Raw genomic sequence first — 20,992 nt, 5'->3', positions numbered from 1 at the left:
CAGTGCTCATAGGTGTGCATGTATATGTTCCCTGTGTGGTGCCTAACTGTCTCACTGAGGCTCTGCTAACCAGAACCTCAGTGGTGATGCTCTCTCATTACTTTCAAATTGTCACTAACAGGCTAGTGACCATTTTTACCAATTTACATTGGCTTACTGGAACACCCTTATAATTCCCTAGTATATGGTACTGAGGTACCCAGGGTATTGGGGTTCCAGGAGATCCCTATGGGCTGCAGCATTTCTTTTGCCACCCATAGGGAGCTCTGACAATTCTTACACAGGCCTGCCACTGCAGCCTGAGTGAAATAACGTCCACGTTATTTCACAGCCATTTTACACTGCACTTAAGTAACTTATAAGTCACCTATATGTCTAACCTTTACCTGGTAAAGGTTAGGTGCAAAGTTACTTAGTGTGAGGGCACCCTGGCACTAGCCAAGGTGCCCCCACATTGTTCAGAGCCAATTCCCTGAACTTTGTGAGTGCGGGGACACCATTACACGCGTGCACTACATATAGGTCACTACCTATATGTAGCTTCACCATGGTAACTCCGAATATGGCCATGTAACATGTCTATGATCATGGAATTGCCCCCTCTATGCCATCCTGGCATTGTTGGTACAATTCCATGATCCCAGTGGTCTGTAGCACAGACCCTGGTACTGCCAGACTGCCCTTCCTGGGGTTTCTCTGCAGCTGCTGCTGCTGCCAACCCCTCAGACAGGCAGCTGCCCTCCTGGGGTCCAGCCAGGCCTGGCCCAGGATGGCAGAACAAAGTACTTCCTCTGAGAGAGGGTGTGACACCCTCTCCCTTTGGAAAATGGTGTGAAGGCAGGGGAGGAGTAGCCTCCCCCAGCCTCTGGAAATGCTTTGTTGGGCACAGATGTGCCCAATTCTGCATAAGCCAGTCTACACCGGTTCAGGGACCCCTTAGCCCCTGCTCTGGCGCGAAACTGGACAAAGGAAAGGGGAGTGACCACTCCCCTGACCTGCACCTCCCCTGGGAGGTGTCCAGAGCTCCTCCAGTGTGCTCCAGACCTCTGCCATCTTGGAAACAGAGGTGCTGCTGGCACACTGGACTGCTCTGAGTGGCCAGTGCCACCAGGTGACGTCAGAGACTCCTGCTGATAGGCTCCTTCAGGTGTTAGTAGCCTTTCCTCTCTCCTAGGTAGCCAAACCCTCTTTTCTGGCTATTTAGGGTCTCTGTCTCTGGGGAAACTTCAGATAACGAATGCATGAGCTCAGCCGAGTTCCTCTGCATCTCCCTCTTCACCTTCTGATAAGGAATCGACCGCTGACCGCGCTGGAAGCCTGCAAACCTGCAACATAGTAGCAAAGACGACTACTGCAACTCTGTAACGCTGATCCTGCCGCCTTCTCGACTGTTTTCCTGCTTGTGCATGCTGTGGGGGTAGCCTGCCTCCTCTCTGCACCAGAAGCTCCGAAGAAATCTCCCGTGGGTCGACGGAATCTTCCCCCTGCAACCGCAGGCACCAAAAAGCTGCATCTCCGGTCCCTTGGGTCTCCTCTCAGCACGACGAGCGAGGTCCCTCGAATCCAGCGACACCGTCCAAGTGACCCCCACAGTCCAGTGACTCTTCAGCCCAAGTTTGGTGGAGGTAAGTCCTTGCCTCACCTCGCTGGGCTGCATTGCTGGGAACCGCGACTTTGCAAGCTTCTCCGGCCCCTGTGCACTTCCGGCGGAAATCCTGTGTGCACAGCCAAGCCTGGGTCCACGGCACTCTAACCTGCATTGCACGACTTTCTAAGTTGGTCTCCGGCGACGTGGGACTCCTTTGTGCAACTTCGGCGAGCACCGTTTCACGCATCCTCGTAGTGCATGTTTCTGGCACTTCTCCGGGTGCTACCTGCTTCAGTGAGGGCTCTTTGTCTTGCTCGACGTCCCCTCTCTCTGCAGGTCCAATTTGCGACCTCCTGGTCCCTCCTGGGCCCCAGCAGCGTCCAAAAACGCCAAACGCACGATTTGCGTGTAGCAAGGCTTGTTGGCGTCCATCCGGCGGGAAAACACTTCTGCACGACTCTCCAAGGCGTGGGGGATCCATCCTCCAAAGGGGAAGTCTCTAGCCCTTGTCGTTCCTGAAGTATTCACAGTTCTTCAGCCTAGTAAGAGCTTCTTTGCACCAACCGCTGGCATTTCTTGGGCATCTGCCCATCTCCGAGCTGCTTGTGACTTTTGGACTTGGTCCCCTTGCTCCACAGGTACCTTCAGACAGGAATCCATCGTTGTTGCATTGCTGATTTGTGTTTTCCTTGCATTCTCCCTCTAACACGACTATTTTGTCCTTAGGGGAACTTTGGTGCACTTTGCACTCACTTTTCAGGGTCTTGGGGTGGGTTATTTTGCTAACTCTCACTATTTTCTAATAGTCCCAGCGACCCTCTACAAGGTCACATAGGTTTGGGGTCCATTCGTGGTTCGCATTCCACTTCTGGAGTATATGGTTTGTGTTGCCCCTATCCCTATGTTTCCCCATTGCATCCTATTGTAACTATACATTGTTTGCACTGTTTTCTAAGACTATACTGCATATTTTTGCTATTGTGTATATATATCTTGTGTATATTTCCTATCCTCTCACTGAGGGTACACTCTAAGATACTTTGGCATATTGTCATAAAAATAAAGTACCTTTATTTTTAGTATAACTGTGTATTGTGTTTTCTTATGATATTGTGCATATGACACTAAGTGGTACTGTAGTAGCTTCACACGTCGCCTAGTTCAGCCTGAGCTGCTTTGCTAAGCTACCATTATCTATCAGCCTAAGCTGCTAGACACCCTATACACTAATAAGGGATAACTGGGCCTGGTGCAAGGTGCAAGTACCCCTTGGTACTCACTACAAGCCAGTCCAGCCTCCTACATGGAGTGACAGAGTCACTTCCCTGCTTCAGCAAGCACCTTGTTACACCCACTTTTGGCCTGTTTGTGAGTATATGTCAGGGTGTTTTCACTGTCTCACTGGGATCCTGCTAGCCAGGTCCCAGTGCTCATAAGTTTGTGGCCTATGTGTGTTCCCTGTGTGATGCCTAAATGTCTCACTGAGGCTCTGCTAACCAGAACCTCAGTAGTTATGCTCTCTCTGCTTCCAAATTTGTCACTAACAGGCTAGTGACTAAATTTACCAATTCACATTGGCATACTGGTACACCCATATAATTCCCTAGTATATGGTACTGGGGTACCCAGGGTATTGGGGTTCCAGGAGATCCCTATGGGCCAGCATTTCTTTTGCCACCCATAGGGAGCTCTGACAATTCTTACACAGGCCTGCCATTGCAGCCTGCGTGAAATAACATCCACGTTATTTCACAGCCATTTACCACCGCACTTAAGTAACTTATAAGTCACCTATATGACTTAGGTGCAAAGTTACTTAGTGTGTGAGCACCCTGGCACTAGCCAAGGTGCCCCCACATCGTTCAGGGCAAATTCCTCGGACTTTGTGAGTGCGGGGACACCATTACATGTGTGCACTACACATAGGTCACTACCTATGTGTAGCGTCACAATGGTAACTCCGAACATGGCCATTTAACATGTCTAAGATCATGGAATTGTCACCCCAATGCCATTCTGGCATTGGGGTGACAATTCCATGATCCCCCGGGTCTCTAGCATAATACCCGGGTACGGCCAAACTGCCTTTCCGGGGTCTCCACTGCAGCTGCTGCTGCTGCCAACCCCTCAGACAGGTTTCTGCCCTCCTGGGGTCCAGGCAGCCCTGGCCCAGGAAGGCAGAACAAAGGATTTTCTCTAAGAGAGGGTGTAACACTCTCTCCCTTTGGAAATAGGTGTCAGGGCTTGGGAGGAGTAGCCTGCCCCACCCTCTGGAAATGCTTTGATGGGCACAGATGGTGCCTATCTCTGCATAAGCCAGTCTACACCGGTTTAGGGATCCCCCAGCCCTGCTCTGGCGCAAAACTGGACAAAGGAAAGGGGAGTGACCACTCCCCTGACCTGCACCTCCCAGGGGAGGTGTCCAGAGCTCTTCCAATGTGTCCCAGACCTCTGCCATCTTGGATGCAGAGGTGTTGGGGCACAATGGACAGCTCTGAGTGGCCAGTGCCAGCAGGTGACGTCAGAGACCCCTCCTGATAGGTGCTTACATTTCTCAGTAGCCAATCCTCCTCTGTGGGCTATTTAGGGTCTCTCCTCTGGACATTATTCAGATAACGAATGCAAGAGCTCACCAGAGTTCCTCTGCACTTCCCTCTTTGACTTCTGCCAAGGATCGACCGCTGACTGCTCCAGGATGCCTGCAAAACCACAACAAATTAGCAAGAAGACTACCAGCAACATTGTAGCGCCTCATCCTGCCGGCTTTCTCAACTGTTTCCTGGTGGTGCATGCTCTGAGGGCTGTCTGCCTTCACCCTGCACTGGAAGCCAAGAAGAAATCTCCCGTGGGTCGACAGAATCTTCTCCCTGCCAACGCAGGCACCAAACTTCTGCATCACCGGTCCTCTGGGTCCCCTCTCATCCTGACGAGCGTGGTCCCTGGAACACAGGAGCTGGGTCCAAGTGTCTCCCACAGTCCAGTGGCCCTTCTGTCCAAATTTGGTGGAGGTAAGTCCTTGCCTCCCCACGCCAGACAGTAATCCTGTGTACTGCGTGATCTGCAGCTGCTCAGGCTTCTGTCCACTTTTCCAAGACTTCCTTTGTGCACATCCTAACCCAGGTCCCCAGCACTCTGTCCTGCATTGCCCAACTCGTTGAGTTGCACTCCGACGTTGTGGGACCCTCCTTTGTGACTTTGAGTCGACCGCTGTCCTCAGATCTTCTAAGTGCCTGTTCCGGTACTTCTGCAGGTGCTGCCTGCTTCTGCAGGGGCTCTCTGAGTTGCTGAGGCCCCCTCTGTCTCCTCCTCCAAGGGGCGGCCTCCTGGTCCTTCCTGGGCCTTAGCAGCACCCAAAATTCTCAAACATGACTCTTGCAGCTAGCAAGGCTTGCTTGCAGTATTTCTGCAAGGAAGCAACTCTGCATCCTCCAGCACGCCGTGGGGCATCTTCTGACCAAAGGAGAAGTTCCTGGCACCTTCCATTGCTGCAGAATCTTTGGGTTCTTCCACCCAGAGGCAGCCCTTTTGCACCTTCATCCGGGGTTTAGTGGGCTCCTGCCTCCCCTGGACACTTGCATGGCTCTTGGACTTTGTCCCCTTCCTTTACAGGTCCTCAGGTCCAGGAATCTGTCTTCAGTGTTTTGCTGGCAGTTGTTGTTCTTGCAGAATCCCCTATCTCGACTTCACAGTCTTTCTAGGGTGGTAGGGCAACGTTACTCCTACTTTTCAGGGTCTTGGGGTTGGGTATCTTGGACACCGTTAGTGTTTTCTAACAGTCCCAGCGATCCTCTACAACTTACACTAGGCCTGGGGTCCATTCGTGGTTTGCATTCCACTTTTGGAGTATATGGTTTGTGTTGCCCCTAGGCCTATTTCTACCTATTGCATTCTATTGTGATTCTACATTGTTTGCACTACTTTTCTAACTGTTACTTACCTGCTTTTAGTTGGACTTAACTGCAGGTCAATATGTTTTTATATAGAAAAATATTCCTTTCTCAATTTATTTTAGAACCACAAGATTCAGAATTTAGAATTTAGATTCAGAAGTTAGGTAAGTACATAAATTGTAAGGTACGTCACACTGGTAGCTATGGAACTTTGAATTAAAACAGTAGTATAGACAGTTTTGGCAAAAATGGCAATAAGCTATTTTAAAAGTGTACAGAGTGCAAAAATCACAATTTCCTGGGGGAAGGAAGTATTGGTTAGTTTCTCAGGTAAGTAAAGCACTTACAAGTTCAGTATTTTGGGCATAGGCAGCCCACCGCTGAGGGTTCAAGGCAACCCCAAACCCTCAGCACCAGCAACACAGAGCTGGTCAGGTGCAGAGGTCAAAGGAGGGTCCAAATATCGTAGGTGCCTATGGAGAAAGGGGTGCTCCGGTTCTAGTCTGCTAGCAGGTAAGTACCTGCGTCCTCGGGGAGCAGACCAAGGGGGTTTTGTAGAACACTGGGGGGGTCCCAAACATGCATACAAAATACACCCTCAGCGGCACAGGGGTGGCTGGGTGCAGTGTGTGAACAAGGCGTTGGGTTGTAGACAGGAAACAATGGAGCGACCGGGTGATGCAGGAAGGTCACAGGGGGGCTTCTCGGGCCAGGCACCTACTGGGCTAGGATGACGGTTGCCTTGTGGTCGCGCCTGCTCTGGTGGTTTGTTCCTCTCGGTCCTTGGGGCTGCGGGTGCAGTGCTTCTCCAAGCATTGGGTTCCTTTGTTTCTGGGCAGTTGCGGCCAGAGGGAGCCTCTGGATGCTCTCTGCAGGCGTTGCCTACACCCTCTTTGTGCCTCCTCCCTGAGGGGAGGGGGCACAACCCTATTCCTATTGGGGGAATCCTCCAAAACAAGATGGAGGATTTCTTAAGGCAGGGTTCACCTCAGCTTAGGACACCTTAGGGCCTGTCCTGACTGGTGAGTGACTCCTCCTTGTTTTTCTCATTATCTCCTCCGAACTTGCCACACACACTGTATCCTGCACCTCTTTTTATGCAGAATAAAACTTGTTAGTCCTGTAACTGCACAAGGTAATATAACTAGATTTGACAGCACCCCTGAAGTCCAACAAGTCCTGACAGAAAAACAATAGATAGTGGAAGAGATATCAAGAATGAAGACGGGAGGGTGAAAGGGGGCTCAAATAGAGAGGGAAAAAGGCGTATTGCACCAAGGCATTTTTGGAAGGTCTTACCCATCATCCGAATGTAGTAGCTATTTAGCTAACCCTCTACTCCTGATTATGCAAGCAGACCAGGTTTTAGCATTACGGGATCAGTATTTGTCCATGACAAATGGCCCACTAGAGCCAAGTTCACACGTAGAGCCATTTCCTTATGGAATGGTACCAAGACAAATGGTCACCTAACATCTGATAGGACAATAGGCCAGTATCAAGAAATATGCAATGAAAACATACAGAGATATACATAGACCGGAATTACCACACACCCTAGAACAGCAATGAAATGAACACAGTTTTCCCTTTGTTTCAGAGGAAATGGGACAGTAAAGGTCGGGAGTAATCTCAATTGCAAGATCACCACCTACAACGCAGATATGCAGGGTGGCACCTACAGCCTGATGGATCACTACTGGATGTATGGGGCCCGGCTCCACATGCAACTACCCCTAAACTGGAATGGCCTCTACTCCCTTGTGACTTTATACAGCACCTCCCTGGTGAACATCTCCCAGTTACATGACCATCCCATGGGTGGTCCAACAACTTGCTTCATCAGCACCGGACAAAAAGAACTGGGGAATACTATGGTACTACAGTTTGGAAAGAAGTCCCACAGGAATATAGGCTACTGTGAGAAGGTAGCCTCTTTCTAGCCTTGTTACCCCCACTTTTGGCCTGTTTGTGAGTGTATGTCAGAGTGTTTGTCACTGTTTTCACTGTCTCACTGGGATCCTGATAGCCAGGCCTCAGTGCTCATAGTGAAAACACTATGTTTTCAGTATGTTTGTTATGTGTCACTGGGATCCTGCTGGTCAGGACCCCAGTGCTCATAAGTTTGTGGCCTATATGTATGTGTCACTGGGACCCTGTCACACAGGGCCCCAGTGCTCATAGGTGTGCATGTATATGTTCCCTGTGTGGTGCCTAACTGTCTCACTGAGGCTCTGCTAACCAGAACCTCAGTGGTTATGCTCTCTCATTACTTTTAAATTGTCACTAACAGGCTAGTGACCAATTTTACCAATTTACATTGGATTACTGGAACACCCTTATAATTCCCTAGTATATGGTTACTGAGGTACCCAGGGTATTGGGGTTCCAGGAGATCCCTATGGGCTGCAGCATTTCTTTTGCCACCCATAGGGAGCTCTGACAATTCTTACACAGGCCTGCCACTGCAGCCTGAGTGAAATAACGTCCACGTTATTTCACAGCCATTTTACACTGCACTTAAGTAACTTATAAGTCACCTATATGTCTAACCTTTACCTGGTAAAGGTTAGGTGCAAAGTTACTTAGTGTGAGGGCACCCTGGCACTAGCCAAGGTGCCCCCACATTGTTCAGAGCCAATTCCCTGAACTTTGTGAGTGCGGGGACACAATTACACGCGTGCACTACATATAGGTCACTACCTATATGTAGCTTCACCATGGTAACTCCGAATATGGCCATGTAACATGTCTATGATCATGGAATTGCCCCCTCTATGCCATCCTGGCATTGTTGGTACAATTCCATGATCCCAGTGGTCTGTAGCACAGACCCTGGTACTGCCAAACTGCCCTTCCTGGGGTTTCACTGCAGCTGCTGCTGCTGCCAACCCCTCAGACAGGCATCTGCCCTCCTGGGGTCCAGCCAGGCCTGGCCCAGGATGGCAGAACAAAGAACTTCCTCTGAGAGAGGGTGTAACACCCTCTCCCTTTGGAAAATGGTGTGAAGGCAGGGGAGGAGTAGCCTCCCCCAGCCTCTGGAAATGCTTTGTTGGGCACAGATGTGCCCAATTCTGCATAAGCCAGTCTACACCGGTTCAGGGACCCCTTAGCCCCTGCTCTGGCGCGAAACTGGACAAAGGAAAGGGGAGTGACCACTCCCCTGACCTGCACCTCCCCTGGGAGGTGTCCAGAGCTCCTCCAGTGTGCTCCAGACCTCTGCCATCTTGGAAACAGAGGTGCTGCTGGCACACTGGACTGCTCTGAGTGGCCAGTGCCACCAGGTGACGTCAGAGACTCCTTGTGATAGGCTCCTTCAGGTGTTAGTAGCCTCTCCTCTCTCCTAGGTAGCCAAACCCTCTTTTCTGGCTATTTAGGGTCTCTGTCTCTGGGGAAACTTTAGATAACGAATGCATGAGCTCAGCCGAGTTCCTCTGCATCTCCCTCTTCACCTTCTGATAAGGAATCGACCGCTGACCGCGCTGGAAGCCTGCAAACCTGCAACATAGTAGCAAAGACGACTACTGCAACTCTGTAACGCTGATCCTGCCGCCTTCTCGACTGTTTTCCTGCTTGTGCATGCTGTGGGGGTAGTCTGCCTCCTCTCTGCACCAGAAGCTCCGAAGAAATCTCCCGTGGGTCGACGGAATCTTCCCCCTGCAACCGCAGGCACCAAAAAGCTGCATTTCCGGTCCCTTGGGTCTCCTCTCAGCACGACGAGCGAGGTCCCTCGAATCCAGCGACACCGTCCAAGTGACCCCCACAGTCCAGTGACTCTTCAGCCCAAGTTTGGTGGAGGTAAGTCCTTGCCTCACCTCGCTGGGCTGCATTGCTGGGAACCGCGACTTTGCAAGCTTCTCCGGCCCCTGTGCACTTCCGGCGGAAATCCTGTGTGCACAGCCAAGCCTGGGTCCACGGCACTCTAACCTGCATTGCACGACTTTCTAAGTTGGTCTCCGGCGACGTGGGACTCCTTTGTGCAACTTCGGCGAGCACCGTTTCACGCATCCTCGTAGTGCCTGTTTCTGGCACTTCTCCGGGTGCTACCTGCTTCAGTGAGGGCTCTTTGTCTTGCTCGACGTCCCCTCTCTCTGCAGGTCCAATTTGCGACCTTCTGGTCCCTCCTGGGCCCCAGCAGCGTCCAAAAACGCCAAACGCACGATTTGCATGTAGCAAGGCTTGTTGGCGTCCATCCGGCGGGAAAACACTTCTGCACGACTCTCCAAGGCGTGGGGGATCCATCCTCCAAAGGGGAAGTCTCTAGCCCTTGTCGTTCCTGCAGTATTCACAGTTCTTCAGCCTAGTAAGAGCTTCTTTGCACCAACCGCTGGCATTTCTTGGGCATCTGCCCATCTCCGAGCTGCTTGTGACTTTTGGACTTGGTCCCCTTGCTCCACAGGTACCTTCAGACAGGAATCCATCGTTGTTGCATTGCTGATTTGTGTTTTCCTTGCATTCTCCCTCTAACAAGACTATTTTGTCCTTAGGGGAACTTTGGTGCACTTTGCACTCACTTTTCAGGGTCTTGGGGAGGGTTATTTTTCTAACTCTCACTATTTTCTAATAGTCCCAGCGACCCTCTACAAGGTCACATAGGTTTGGGGTCCATTCGTGGTTCGCATTCCACTTCTGGAGTATATGGTTTGTGTTGCCCCTATCCCTATGTTTCCCCATTGCATCCTATTGTAACTATACATTGTTTGCACTGTTTTCTAAGACTATACTGCATATTTTTGCTATTGTGTATATATATCTTGTGTATATTTCCTATCCTCTCACTGAGGGTACACTCTAAGATACTTTGGCATATTGTCATAAAAATAAAGTACCTTTATTTTTAGTATAACTGTGTATTGTGTTTTCTTATGATATTGTGCATATGACACTAAGTGGTACTGTAGTAGCTTCACACGTCTCCTAGTTCAGCCTAAGCTGCTCTGCTAAGCTACCATTATCCATCAGCCTAAGCTGCTAGACACCCTATACACTAATAAGGGATAACTGGGCCTGGTGCAAGGTGCAAGTACCCCTTGGTACTCACTACAAGCCAGTCCAGCCTCCTACATTGGTTGTGCAGTGGTGGGATAAGTGCTTGAGACTACTTACCACTCTTGTCATTGTACTTTTCATAAGAGAAAAATATACAAAACAAGGTCAGTGTATATACACATAGCCAAAAAGTTTTGCATTTCCTCTTTTCACTCTTTTCTAAGTGCTGAAAAGTACTTCTAAAACTTTCAAAAAGTTCTTAAAAGTTTAAAAAGTTTTTTCTGTCTTTCCAAAAAGTTCTGAAAACTTTTTTCTCTTTTTCTATCACTTTAACTCTCTCTAAAAATGTCTGGCACAGGCCAAAGTGTTGAACTGTCCAAACTTGCATATGATCACCTTAGCTGGAAAGGAGCAAGGAGTCTCTGCATAGAGAGAGGTTTGAGTGTAGGGAAGAATCCCTCCTTAGAACTGTTAATTAATATGCTTAGAGTACAGGATAAGGCCATAAGTGCCCAATCTGGTGAAAAAGTAGCTAATGGTTCTCAATCTGATCCAGGGACTCCCCCAGGAAAAGGTTCAGGAAAGAAACTTCTCAGCCTGCCCATTACTAGACAGTCTAGCATAGTTGGTACAGAGGTTGAATCACACCATACTGATGGTGTGCTCTCACATTATACTGGTAGCCAAGCTGTTAGGGTGCACTCTGTAAGGGACAGGTCTCCTTCTGTTCATTCCCATCATACCTCTGTATCTAGAAATGTCCCTCCCACCCACCCTGATGACAGATTGTTAGAAAGGGAGCTCAATAGATTGAGAGTGGAACAAACCAGACTGAAGCTCAAGAAGCAACAGCTGGATTTGGATAGACAGTCTTTAGAATTAGAGAAGGAAAGACAGAAGTTGGGTTTAGATACCCATGGTGGCAGCAGCAGTATTCCCCATAGGCATCCTGCAAAAGAGCATGATTCCAGGAATCTGCACAAGATAGTTCCCCCTTATAAGGAGGGGGATGACATTAACAAGTGGTTTGCTGCACTTGAGAGGGCCTGTGCTGTACAGGATGTCCCTCAAAAGCAGTGGGCTGCTATCCTATGGCTATCATTTAGTGGAAAAGGTAGGGATAGGCTCCTTACTGTGAAAGAAAATGATGCCAATAATTTTACAGTTCTTAAGAATGCACTCCTGGATGGTTATGGCTTAACCACTGAACAGTACAGGATAAAGTTCAGAGAGACCAAAAAGGAGTCTTCACAAGACTGGGTTGATTTCATTGACCAGGCAGTGAAGGCCTTGGAGGGGTGGTTACATGGCAGTAAAGTTACTGATTATGAAAGCCTGTATAACACAATCCTGAGAGAGCATATACTTAATAATTGTGTGTCTGATTTGTTGCACCAGTACCTGGTAGACTCTGATCTGACCTCTCCCCAAGAATTGGGAAAGAAGGCAGACAAATGGGTCAGAACAAGGGTGAACAGAAAAGTTCATACAGGGGGTGACAAAGATGGCAATAAGAAGAAAGATGGTGAAAAATCTCAAGATAAGCATGGGGATAAGGGTAAAACCAAAGATCCCACTTCAAATCTTAAACACTCTTCAGAGGGTGGGGATAAAACTAATTCCTCCTCTTCTTCTCAACCTGCACACATTAAAAAGCCTTGGTGCTTTGTGTGTAAAAACAGAGGCCATAGGCCAGGGGATAAGTCCTGTCCAGGTAAACCCCCTGAGCCTACCACCACTAATACATCAAGCTCTAGTGCCCCTAGCAGTAGTGGTACTAGTGGTGGGACTGCTGGCAACAGTCAAGTTAAGGGTGTAGTTGGGTTCACTTTTGGGTCCATAGTAGAAACTGAAGTAGTCACTCCCAAGACAGTTTCTGTCACACCTAGTGGCATTGGCCTTGCCACACTGGCTGCTTGTCCCCTTACAATGGATAAGTACAGGCAGACAGTTTCAATAAATGGTGTTGAGGCCTTGGCCTACAGGGACACAGGTGCCAGTTTCACTTTGGTGACTGAAAACCTAGTGCCTCCTGAACAACACATCATTGGACAACAGTATAAGATTATTGATGTCCATAACTCCACTAAGTTTCTTCCCTTAGCTATAATTCAGTTTAGTTGGGGTGGAGTTACTGGCCCTAAGCAGGTGGTGGTATCACCTAGCTTACCTGTAGACTGTCTCGTAGGTAATGACCTAGAGGCCTCAGGTTGGGCTGATGTAGAGTTTTATGCCCATGCAGCCATGCTGGGCATCCCTGAGGAATTGTTCCCTCTCATTTCAAGTGAAATGAAAAAGCAAAGGAGAGAAGGCCTGAAAACTCAGGATCCCTCTCCATCAACAGGTAAAAAGGGTATCACAGTATCCCCTAACCACCCTACCATTCAGGATACCATTCCTGTGGTGGGAGAAACCTCTCCTGGGGTGGCACCTGTTCCAAGGGAATCATCAGCTGGCATAGCTGGACTCCCTGAGGTAGAAGTACCTCTCTGTGGGATAACTAACATTGGTGACAAAAAGAGCACCATTTTAGTTAACATGGAGCATCCCTCCAACCCTCCCAGAGAAACTTTAGTGCAGAAACCCTGTACTGCCTCACAACACTTAGGACAGCATCCCTGCCCTAGTGTGGAGCTCATAGGACAGCATCCCTGCCCTGCTCCAACTCAAGAGAAACAGCATCCCTGTTCTCTCTTCCAGCCAAATGGACAAAGTTTTTGCCCAGCTATGGCTTTACTGAGACAGCATCCCTGTCTGGCATTTCCATCATTACAAATAGGTTCAGTGGATAATTCCCACTGCTCTAAACTAAAACTTACTGATAGAAACTCTGAAAATACATCTTCACATTGTTGGTTAGCTAAAAAACTTCAAACAGGGTGGTTTACATCCCCACAGGGAAGTAACCATATAGTGGATGATAAAGGGAGTAACCAGTCTATTGCAGAGCTACTCTCTACTTATCACCACTTAGACAATAAAGTCTCAACTGGCCAAGGTTAGCCTTATTGTCCTTCGTTTGGGGGGGGGTTGTGTGAGAAGGTAGCCTCTTTCTAGCCTTGTTACCCCCACTTTTGGCCTGTTTGTGAGTGTATGTCAGAGTGTTTGTCACTGTTTTCACTGTCTCACTGGGATCCTGATAGCCAGGCCTCAGTGCTCATAGTGAAAACACTATGTTTTCAGTATGTTTGTTATGTGTCACTGGGATCCTGCTGGTCAGGACCCCAGTGCTCATAAGTTTGTGGCCTATATGTATGTGTCACTGGGACCCTGTCACACAGGGCCCCAGTGCTCATAGGTGTGCATGTATATGTTCCCTGTGTGGTGCCTAACTGTCTCACTGAGGCTCTGCTAACCAGAACCTCAGTGGTTATGCTCTCTCATTACTTTTAAATTGTCACTAACAGGCTAGTGACCAATTTTACCAATTTACATTGGATTACTGGAACACCCTTATAATTCCCTAGTATATGGTTACTGAGGTACCCAGGGTATTGGGGTTCCAGGAGATCCCTATGGGCTGCAGCATTTCTTTTGCCACCCATAGGGAGCTCTGACAATTCTTACACAGGCCTGCCACTGCAGCCTGAGTGAAATAACGTCCACGTTATTTCACAGCCATTTTACACTGCACTTAAGTAACTTATAAGTCACCTATATGTCTAACCTTTACCTGGTAAAGGTTAGGTGCAAAGTTACTTAGTGTGAGGGCACCCTGGCACTAGCCAAGGTGCCCCCACATTGTTCAGAGCCAATTCCCTGAACTTTGTGAGTGCGGGGACACAATTACACGCGTGCACTACATATAGGTCACTACCTATATGTAGCTTCACCATGGTAACTCCGAATATGGCCATGTAACATGTCTATGATCATGGAATTGCCCCCTCTATGCCATCCTGGCATTGTTGGTACAATTCCATGATCCCAGTGGTCTGTAGCACAGACCCTGGTACTGCCAAACTGCCCTTCCTGGGGTTTCACTGCAGCTGCTGCTGCTGCCAACCCCTCAGACAGGCATCTGCCCTCCTGGGGTCCAGCCAGGCCTGGCCCAGGATGGCAGAACAAAGAACTTCCTCTGAGAGAGGGTGTAACACCCTCTCCCTTTGGAAAATGGTGTGAAGGCAGGGGAGGAGTAGCCTCCCCCAGCCTCTGGAAATGCTTTGTTGGGCACAGATGTGCCCAATTCTGCATAAGCCAGTCTACACCGGTTCAGGGACCCCTTAGCCCCTGCTCTGGCGCGAAACTGGACAAAGGAAAGGGGAGTGACCACTCCCCTGACCTGCACCTCCCCTGGGAGGTGTCCAGAGCTCCTCCAGTGTGCTCCAGACCTCTGCCATCTTGGAAACAGAGGTGCTGCTGGCACACTGGACTGCTCTGAGTGGCCAGTGCCACCAGGTGACGTCAGAGACTCCTTGTGATAGGCTCCTTCAGGTGTTAGTAGCCTCTCCTCTCTCCTAGGTAGCCAAACCCTCTTTTCTGGCTATTTAGGGTCTCTGTCTCTGGGGAAACTTTAGATAACGAATGCATGAGCTCAGCCGAGTTCCTCTGCATCTCCCTCTTCACCTTCTGATAAGGAATCGACCGCTGACCGCGCTGGAAGCCTGCAAACCTGCAACATAGTAGCAAAGACGACTACTGCAACTCTGTAACGCTGATCCTGCCGCCTTCTCGACTGTTTTCCTGCTTGTGCATGCTGTGGGGGTAGTCTGCCTCCTCTCTGCACCAGAAGCTCCGAAGAAATCTCCCGTGGGTCGACGGAATCTTCCCCCTGCAACCGCAGGCACCAAAAAGCTGCATTTCCGGTCCCTTGGGTCTCCTCTCAGCACGACGAGCGAGGTCCCTCGAATCCAGCGACACCGTCCAAGTGACCCCCACAGTCCAGTGACTCTTCAGCCCAAGTTTGGTGGAGGTAAGTCCTTGCCTCACCTCGCTGGGCTGCATTGCTGGGAACCGCGACTTTGCAAGCTTCTCCGGCCCCTGTGCACTTCCGGCGGAAATCCTGTGTGCACAGCCAAGCCTGGGTCCACGGCACTCTAACCTGCATTGCACGACTTTCTAAGTTGGTCTCCGGCGACGTGGGACTCCTTTGTGCAACTTCGGCGAGCACCGTTTCACGCATCCTCGTAGTGCCTGTTTCTGGCACTTCTCCGGGTGCTACCTGCTTCAGTGAGGGCTCTTTGTCTTGCTCGACGTCCCCTCTCTCTGCAGGTCCAATTTGCGACCTTCTGGTCCCTCCTGGGCCCCAGCAGCGTCCAAAAACGCCAAACGCACGATTTGCATGTAGCAAGGCTTGTTGGCGTCCATCCGGCGGGAAAACACTTCTGCACGACTCTCCAAGGCGTGGGGGATCCATCCTCCAAAGGGGAAGTCTCTAGCCCTTGTCGTTCCTGCAGTATTCACAGTTCTTCAGCCTAGTAAGAGCTTCTTTGCACCAACCGCTGGCATTTCTTGGGCATCTGCCCATCTCCGAGCTGCTTGTGACTTTTGGACTTGGTCCCCTTGCTCCACAGGTACCTTCAGACAGGAATCCATCGTTGTTGCATTGCTGATTTGTGTTTTCCTTGCATTCTCCCTCTAACAAGACTATTTTGTCCTTAGGGGAACTTTGGTGCACTTTGCACTCACTTTTCAGGGTCTTGGGGAGGGTTATTTTTCTAACTCTCACTATTTTCTAATAGTCCCAGCGACCCTCTACAAGGTCACATAGGTTTGGGGTCCATTCGTGGTTCGCATTCCACTTCTGGAGTATATGGTTTGTGTTGCCCCTATCCCTATGTTTCCCCATTGCATCCTATTGTAACTATACATTGTTTGCACTGTTTTCTAAGACTATACTGCATATTTTTGCTATTGTGTATATATATCTTGTGTATATTTCCTATCCTCTCACTGAGGGTACACTCTAAGATACTTTGGCATATTGTCATAAAAATAAAGTACCTTTATTTTTAGTATAACTGTGTATTGTGTTTTCTTATGATATTGTGCATATGACACTAAGTGGTACTGTAGTAGCTTCACACGTCTCCTAGTTCAGCCTAAGCTGCTCTGCTAAGCTACCATTATCCATCAGCCTAAGCTGCTAGACACCCTATACACTAATAAGGGATAACTGGGCCTGGTGCAAGGTGCAAGTACCCCTTGGTACTCACTACAAGCCAGTCCAGCCTCCTACAGCTACTCAATGATACCCAGCTGTTTTCTATCAGTATTCTACTGTTTGTTCAGGCAAAAGCAACTGCCCGCTGGCTCCAAGTGATGTGCTGGAAGTTAATGAAGACAATCAATGCAACTTAGGATGAATTCAATACTATCAAGAAAGAACTCATAGCTCTTCGAATGTTTGTAATGCAGGACAGATATGTATTCGACTTAATGACGGCCATGGAAGGGGGGTGTGTAAGAAGATCGGGTCGGCCTGCTATACTTATGTGCCAGCCAATGATGTGACCAATGGGACATTAAATAAGGCCATTCAGACATTGCATGACCTACATAAGAAAATGGTCGATGAAGAGGGTGCACCTGAAGGGTGGTTCAAGGGCTGGTTTGAATGGGTGCCCTCCTGGAAGTTGGGGTTGTTTAAGGCCTTGTTGCCTTTTATAGTGATATTGCTCTTGACGTGTCTTATTTTTCAGGTAATAATAGCATGTTGTAAAAAGATGACAGCTAAAATGTGAGGAGCCTTTATGGTTAGGAAAAGAGCTAAGGATGTTGAGGGATCGAATAGTGAGCATAAGGCGGTCCCCTAGTAGGTGGGACGGTGGAAAAGACTGAAGAATCAAGTAGAAGAGGAATGGGGTCTCATAGACATATATACAAATATAAAATCCCAAACCCCAAAACAAATATATTAGGTGAGGCATAGTTTTAAAACCTATGTGAATAGTGAACCTCTGTAAATAAAAAATTTAGGCCATAGTGCACATTAGTTTTAAGAAACACACTGAGAGGTTGACAGAAGACAATGGTTTTGCATTGTCATTGAGAACAGGGTGTAACCAAGGGCAGATTCTGCCTTAGCGCAAGCCCGTTGAGACTATGTTAAAGTCAGATAGGCTGGGCTGGGTCCAATGACATCAAACAAGAGCTGAGCACTCACTATGTGGAGAACCAAAAATGTTTTTCTATGTCATCTCGCTCTTATTCTGAGAACTACAAAAAAAAACACAACGGGGGCTTCTGCTAATCATGGACAAGCACACAATGTTTATAAACCCACCTTTGTTGACAATATCTTAATTGCCTAGATTGCTATTTACGTCATATAGGAATTTCTAACGCATGTTTTTTTGGCTTTTACAGCATATATATACACCACTGCTTGTAATCTACAACTTTGAATTTCAAACTTTGGTTTCTTTTTGAGGCTGGCTGAGGTTCTCAATTGTTTAAAACAACCATAATATTGTATACATTGTTCTGTCTTACTTTATTGATAGATTTTCCATCAACACTATATTCAGCCACATTAGATTTGCTATTAATTTAAAAACAATTGTTTTCAACAATTCCTATACAGCTCAACCTTTCTAAAGAACCATAGTAAAGATAAGAGTAAATGGTCCCACTGTGGTTCTCATACCCGAGACACCAACAGCATGGACCTGAATAACTGCAATAGATGGAAGAGCTTCCTGCACCAAATTTGACTGGTATATACTCAAAGACATCACCTAGCTAAAATGTGACTCTGATTTGTGCTGTGGAAAACCTTCCTACTTCTGATTCCAGTCGTTCTTTCTCCTTTTGAGAAAACGGTCAGTCCCATCTGTTTTGCTGAATTTTACTGCTGGTTATCAGACTCTGCACACTAGAATATGCGTTCTAACCCCCTTGATCACCATATTTAACTTTCCGACAATGCCATAGTATGTGGTGTAGACACTGCACCCACTATATGTAAAGTTAAATGTTATATGTGGGCTAAAACACTCATTACGCTATCCCCTAGTGTAAAAGAAAACATGGCCTTAGGTCTACCACTGTCGACTGACTGCTGCAGTTTAAACTGCAGTGCGACCTGTTAAAATGAGATTTTTTGACAAAAATATAGTTAAATTGAGATATCACTGTGATATTACCCAACATAGATATTTGCAGTTTAGACCAATCAGTAAATTCTCGCTTAAGGTTAGCCAAAATGGGAGTTACATTATTACCTACCATGTTAGTGAGGTGTGTATTTAAACAGACAAGAAGATATTAAAGACATGGATGGAGCCATTTAAATTACGAGTTCCCTATAGAGGCTTTAGTTGTAGTTAGTGTCACTGGGAGAGCTTCACACTTGGACTAGTAACTCTTATAGCCCGAAAAAATAGAGAAAGAATCTATGACTGACAGTAAAGCTGGTATATAGATGTATGGTTTGAGAACATTTCTAAGGCATCATCTGCAAAATAGACTGCGTAATACTCTCCCACTACCTAGTTCACGCCGGTCCCTGTAGATGGCAATGGCAAGTGGCTCAACTGCAATCAAAAAGGGTGAGAGAGGGCAACCCTGTATCGTGCCTTTTTAAAGTTTAAAGTAGGGAGGGGAGAGACTCCACTGCAATTTACTGAGGGCATAGGTTTGGTATAGAGCCAGCAATCCTTATCAATAAAAGATTTACCAAGTCCTGTTTAATCCATTACTCAGCACAAGGATGCCCATTCTTCTCGTTCAAATGTCTTTTCTGCATCGATGATATCAAAACCTTTTTATCCATATCTTTTTGTTTTGCAAGAGCAGATGGGAAAGTGATCTCAAGTGTTTCGTTGAAGATCATCGGGGTACACACCCTACTTGAAGTGGGTGAATTAACGAGTGGATGAAGTTTTTAAATCTATTAGCCAAGGTCTTTACCAGTATTTTTACATTTGTGTTAAAAACAAATGTAGGTCTGTAATTTGCACAATAAAATGGTTACTTTCCAGGTATGGGTACTAGTGAAATTTAAGCCTTATTAACCTAGGACATATGGCTCTGTGTCTCAGAGTTTTCTCCTAAAAGACTTCCCAATACTTGCATGATCAAGGACTCAGTTATTTAACAGAACTTAAACTTTCATCACCTGGTTCCTTGCTTGTTGCCATCTCATCTATTGCTTTCACAGTTTCTTCATCCATGATATTGCCTTCCACGATATTGGTGTGCTCGTCTAAGAGTTGCAGTATTACTAGAGTCCCATAAATTCAGCTTTGCCCTGACTGTACATAATCTCTGATGCCCATAGACATTCACAGAATGTTGCGTGGGTCTGTCAAAAGTATGCAGTGCTCATTTCTAATTGCAGGGAATGCTCTATGAGAATCAGTCTGTTTCTGCCAACTTTCTACTAGCTTTCTTGCCTCTTTTGTAGTTGCAAAAAAGGGTCATTTCAGCTTGAGATGTATTGACTGAATTCAAATCATGTTTGGCCTTAAGTTATTCTTTAAGTAGTGTCTGAGTCAAGTGCAAATTACAGGCCTTGGTAAGTTGTTGTACTGAAATGCATGTTCTGTTGTTCCTGCTCTTGGCACATAATGTTATTTGTTGCATCTTTCATCAACTTCCACCCATAGGTATGCCTTCCCAACTGCCCACAGCACTTTGGTATATGACACCATGCCTTTGTTTTTCTTTAATAAGAAGTATAAACTGCTTACCTGTAATCCTAGTTCTCTTCCAATGGGAATCCTCATCAACGTCAAGTATTGAATAGTCCCACCCACAATTAGGAACCCCAGAGTACTTTTTAAATATTATATATCTTCACTGAAAGAAACAGGTTACAGGGACGTTAAAGTTAGGAAATATAATTTTTGAAACCATAGGAATTCACTTAAAAAAACAAAGGTTACAGGGGCTCCGCAAGTAAATTCAATTTTGCCCGGAGGTGGTGGTCCCCGGGGTACAGGGGTCCCATAAAGACCCCCTTTATTTTTTTTTAACATTTGCCCCCAGGGGTGGTTGTGCCCTGCATACTACATTAAAGCCCTGGGAAGGTGGTGGTCAGCGGGAGGGTTTCTGAGACTTGGCCCACCATGTGGACATTAAACTAACGAAGAGCAAGAGACTGCACTTTGTTTTAAAAAACATTTTTACAAGCACCTCCCCCCCCCCCAGACGGATCACGCCGAAACTTTTCAGGCAACAGGCTGACGGGACTGGCAACTTATTTCGGAAAGTTTTGAGAAAACTCGTCAAGCAGTGCCAAAGATACTGGCAAGTAAAAAAAGTGAGTCACTAGGTAATAAATAAATATATATATATATATATATATATATATATATATATATATATACATACACATATACATTACCAATTAGCAGTCGCCACTAGGTAGTTATGGTAAGGAACTAGTTTCTACAGAAAAAGCATTTTTTGGTTTGCTAATAACTTTGATGCTGTTTGATGAATCTTCATGAAATATTCCAAGAAAATACAACACTCACTTCAGAATCAGTCTGGAAAGTTCTGGGGTGATCTATCAAGCAGGCGCTGAGAAAAAGGGAGGGTCCTGTAGGAAAGTACCATCTTGCCTGGCATGTTACCC

The sequence above is a fragment of the Pleurodeles waltl genome, chromosome 3_1 (assembly GCF_031143425.1).
Source record: "Pleurodeles waltl isolate 20211129_DDA chromosome 3_1, aPleWal1.hap1.20221129, whole genome shotgun sequence".
Taxonomy (NCBI): domain Eukaryota; kingdom Metazoa; phylum Chordata; class Amphibia; order Caudata; family Salamandridae; genus Pleurodeles; species Pleurodeles waltl.
Note: the sequence above shows the minus strand (reverse complement) of the source record.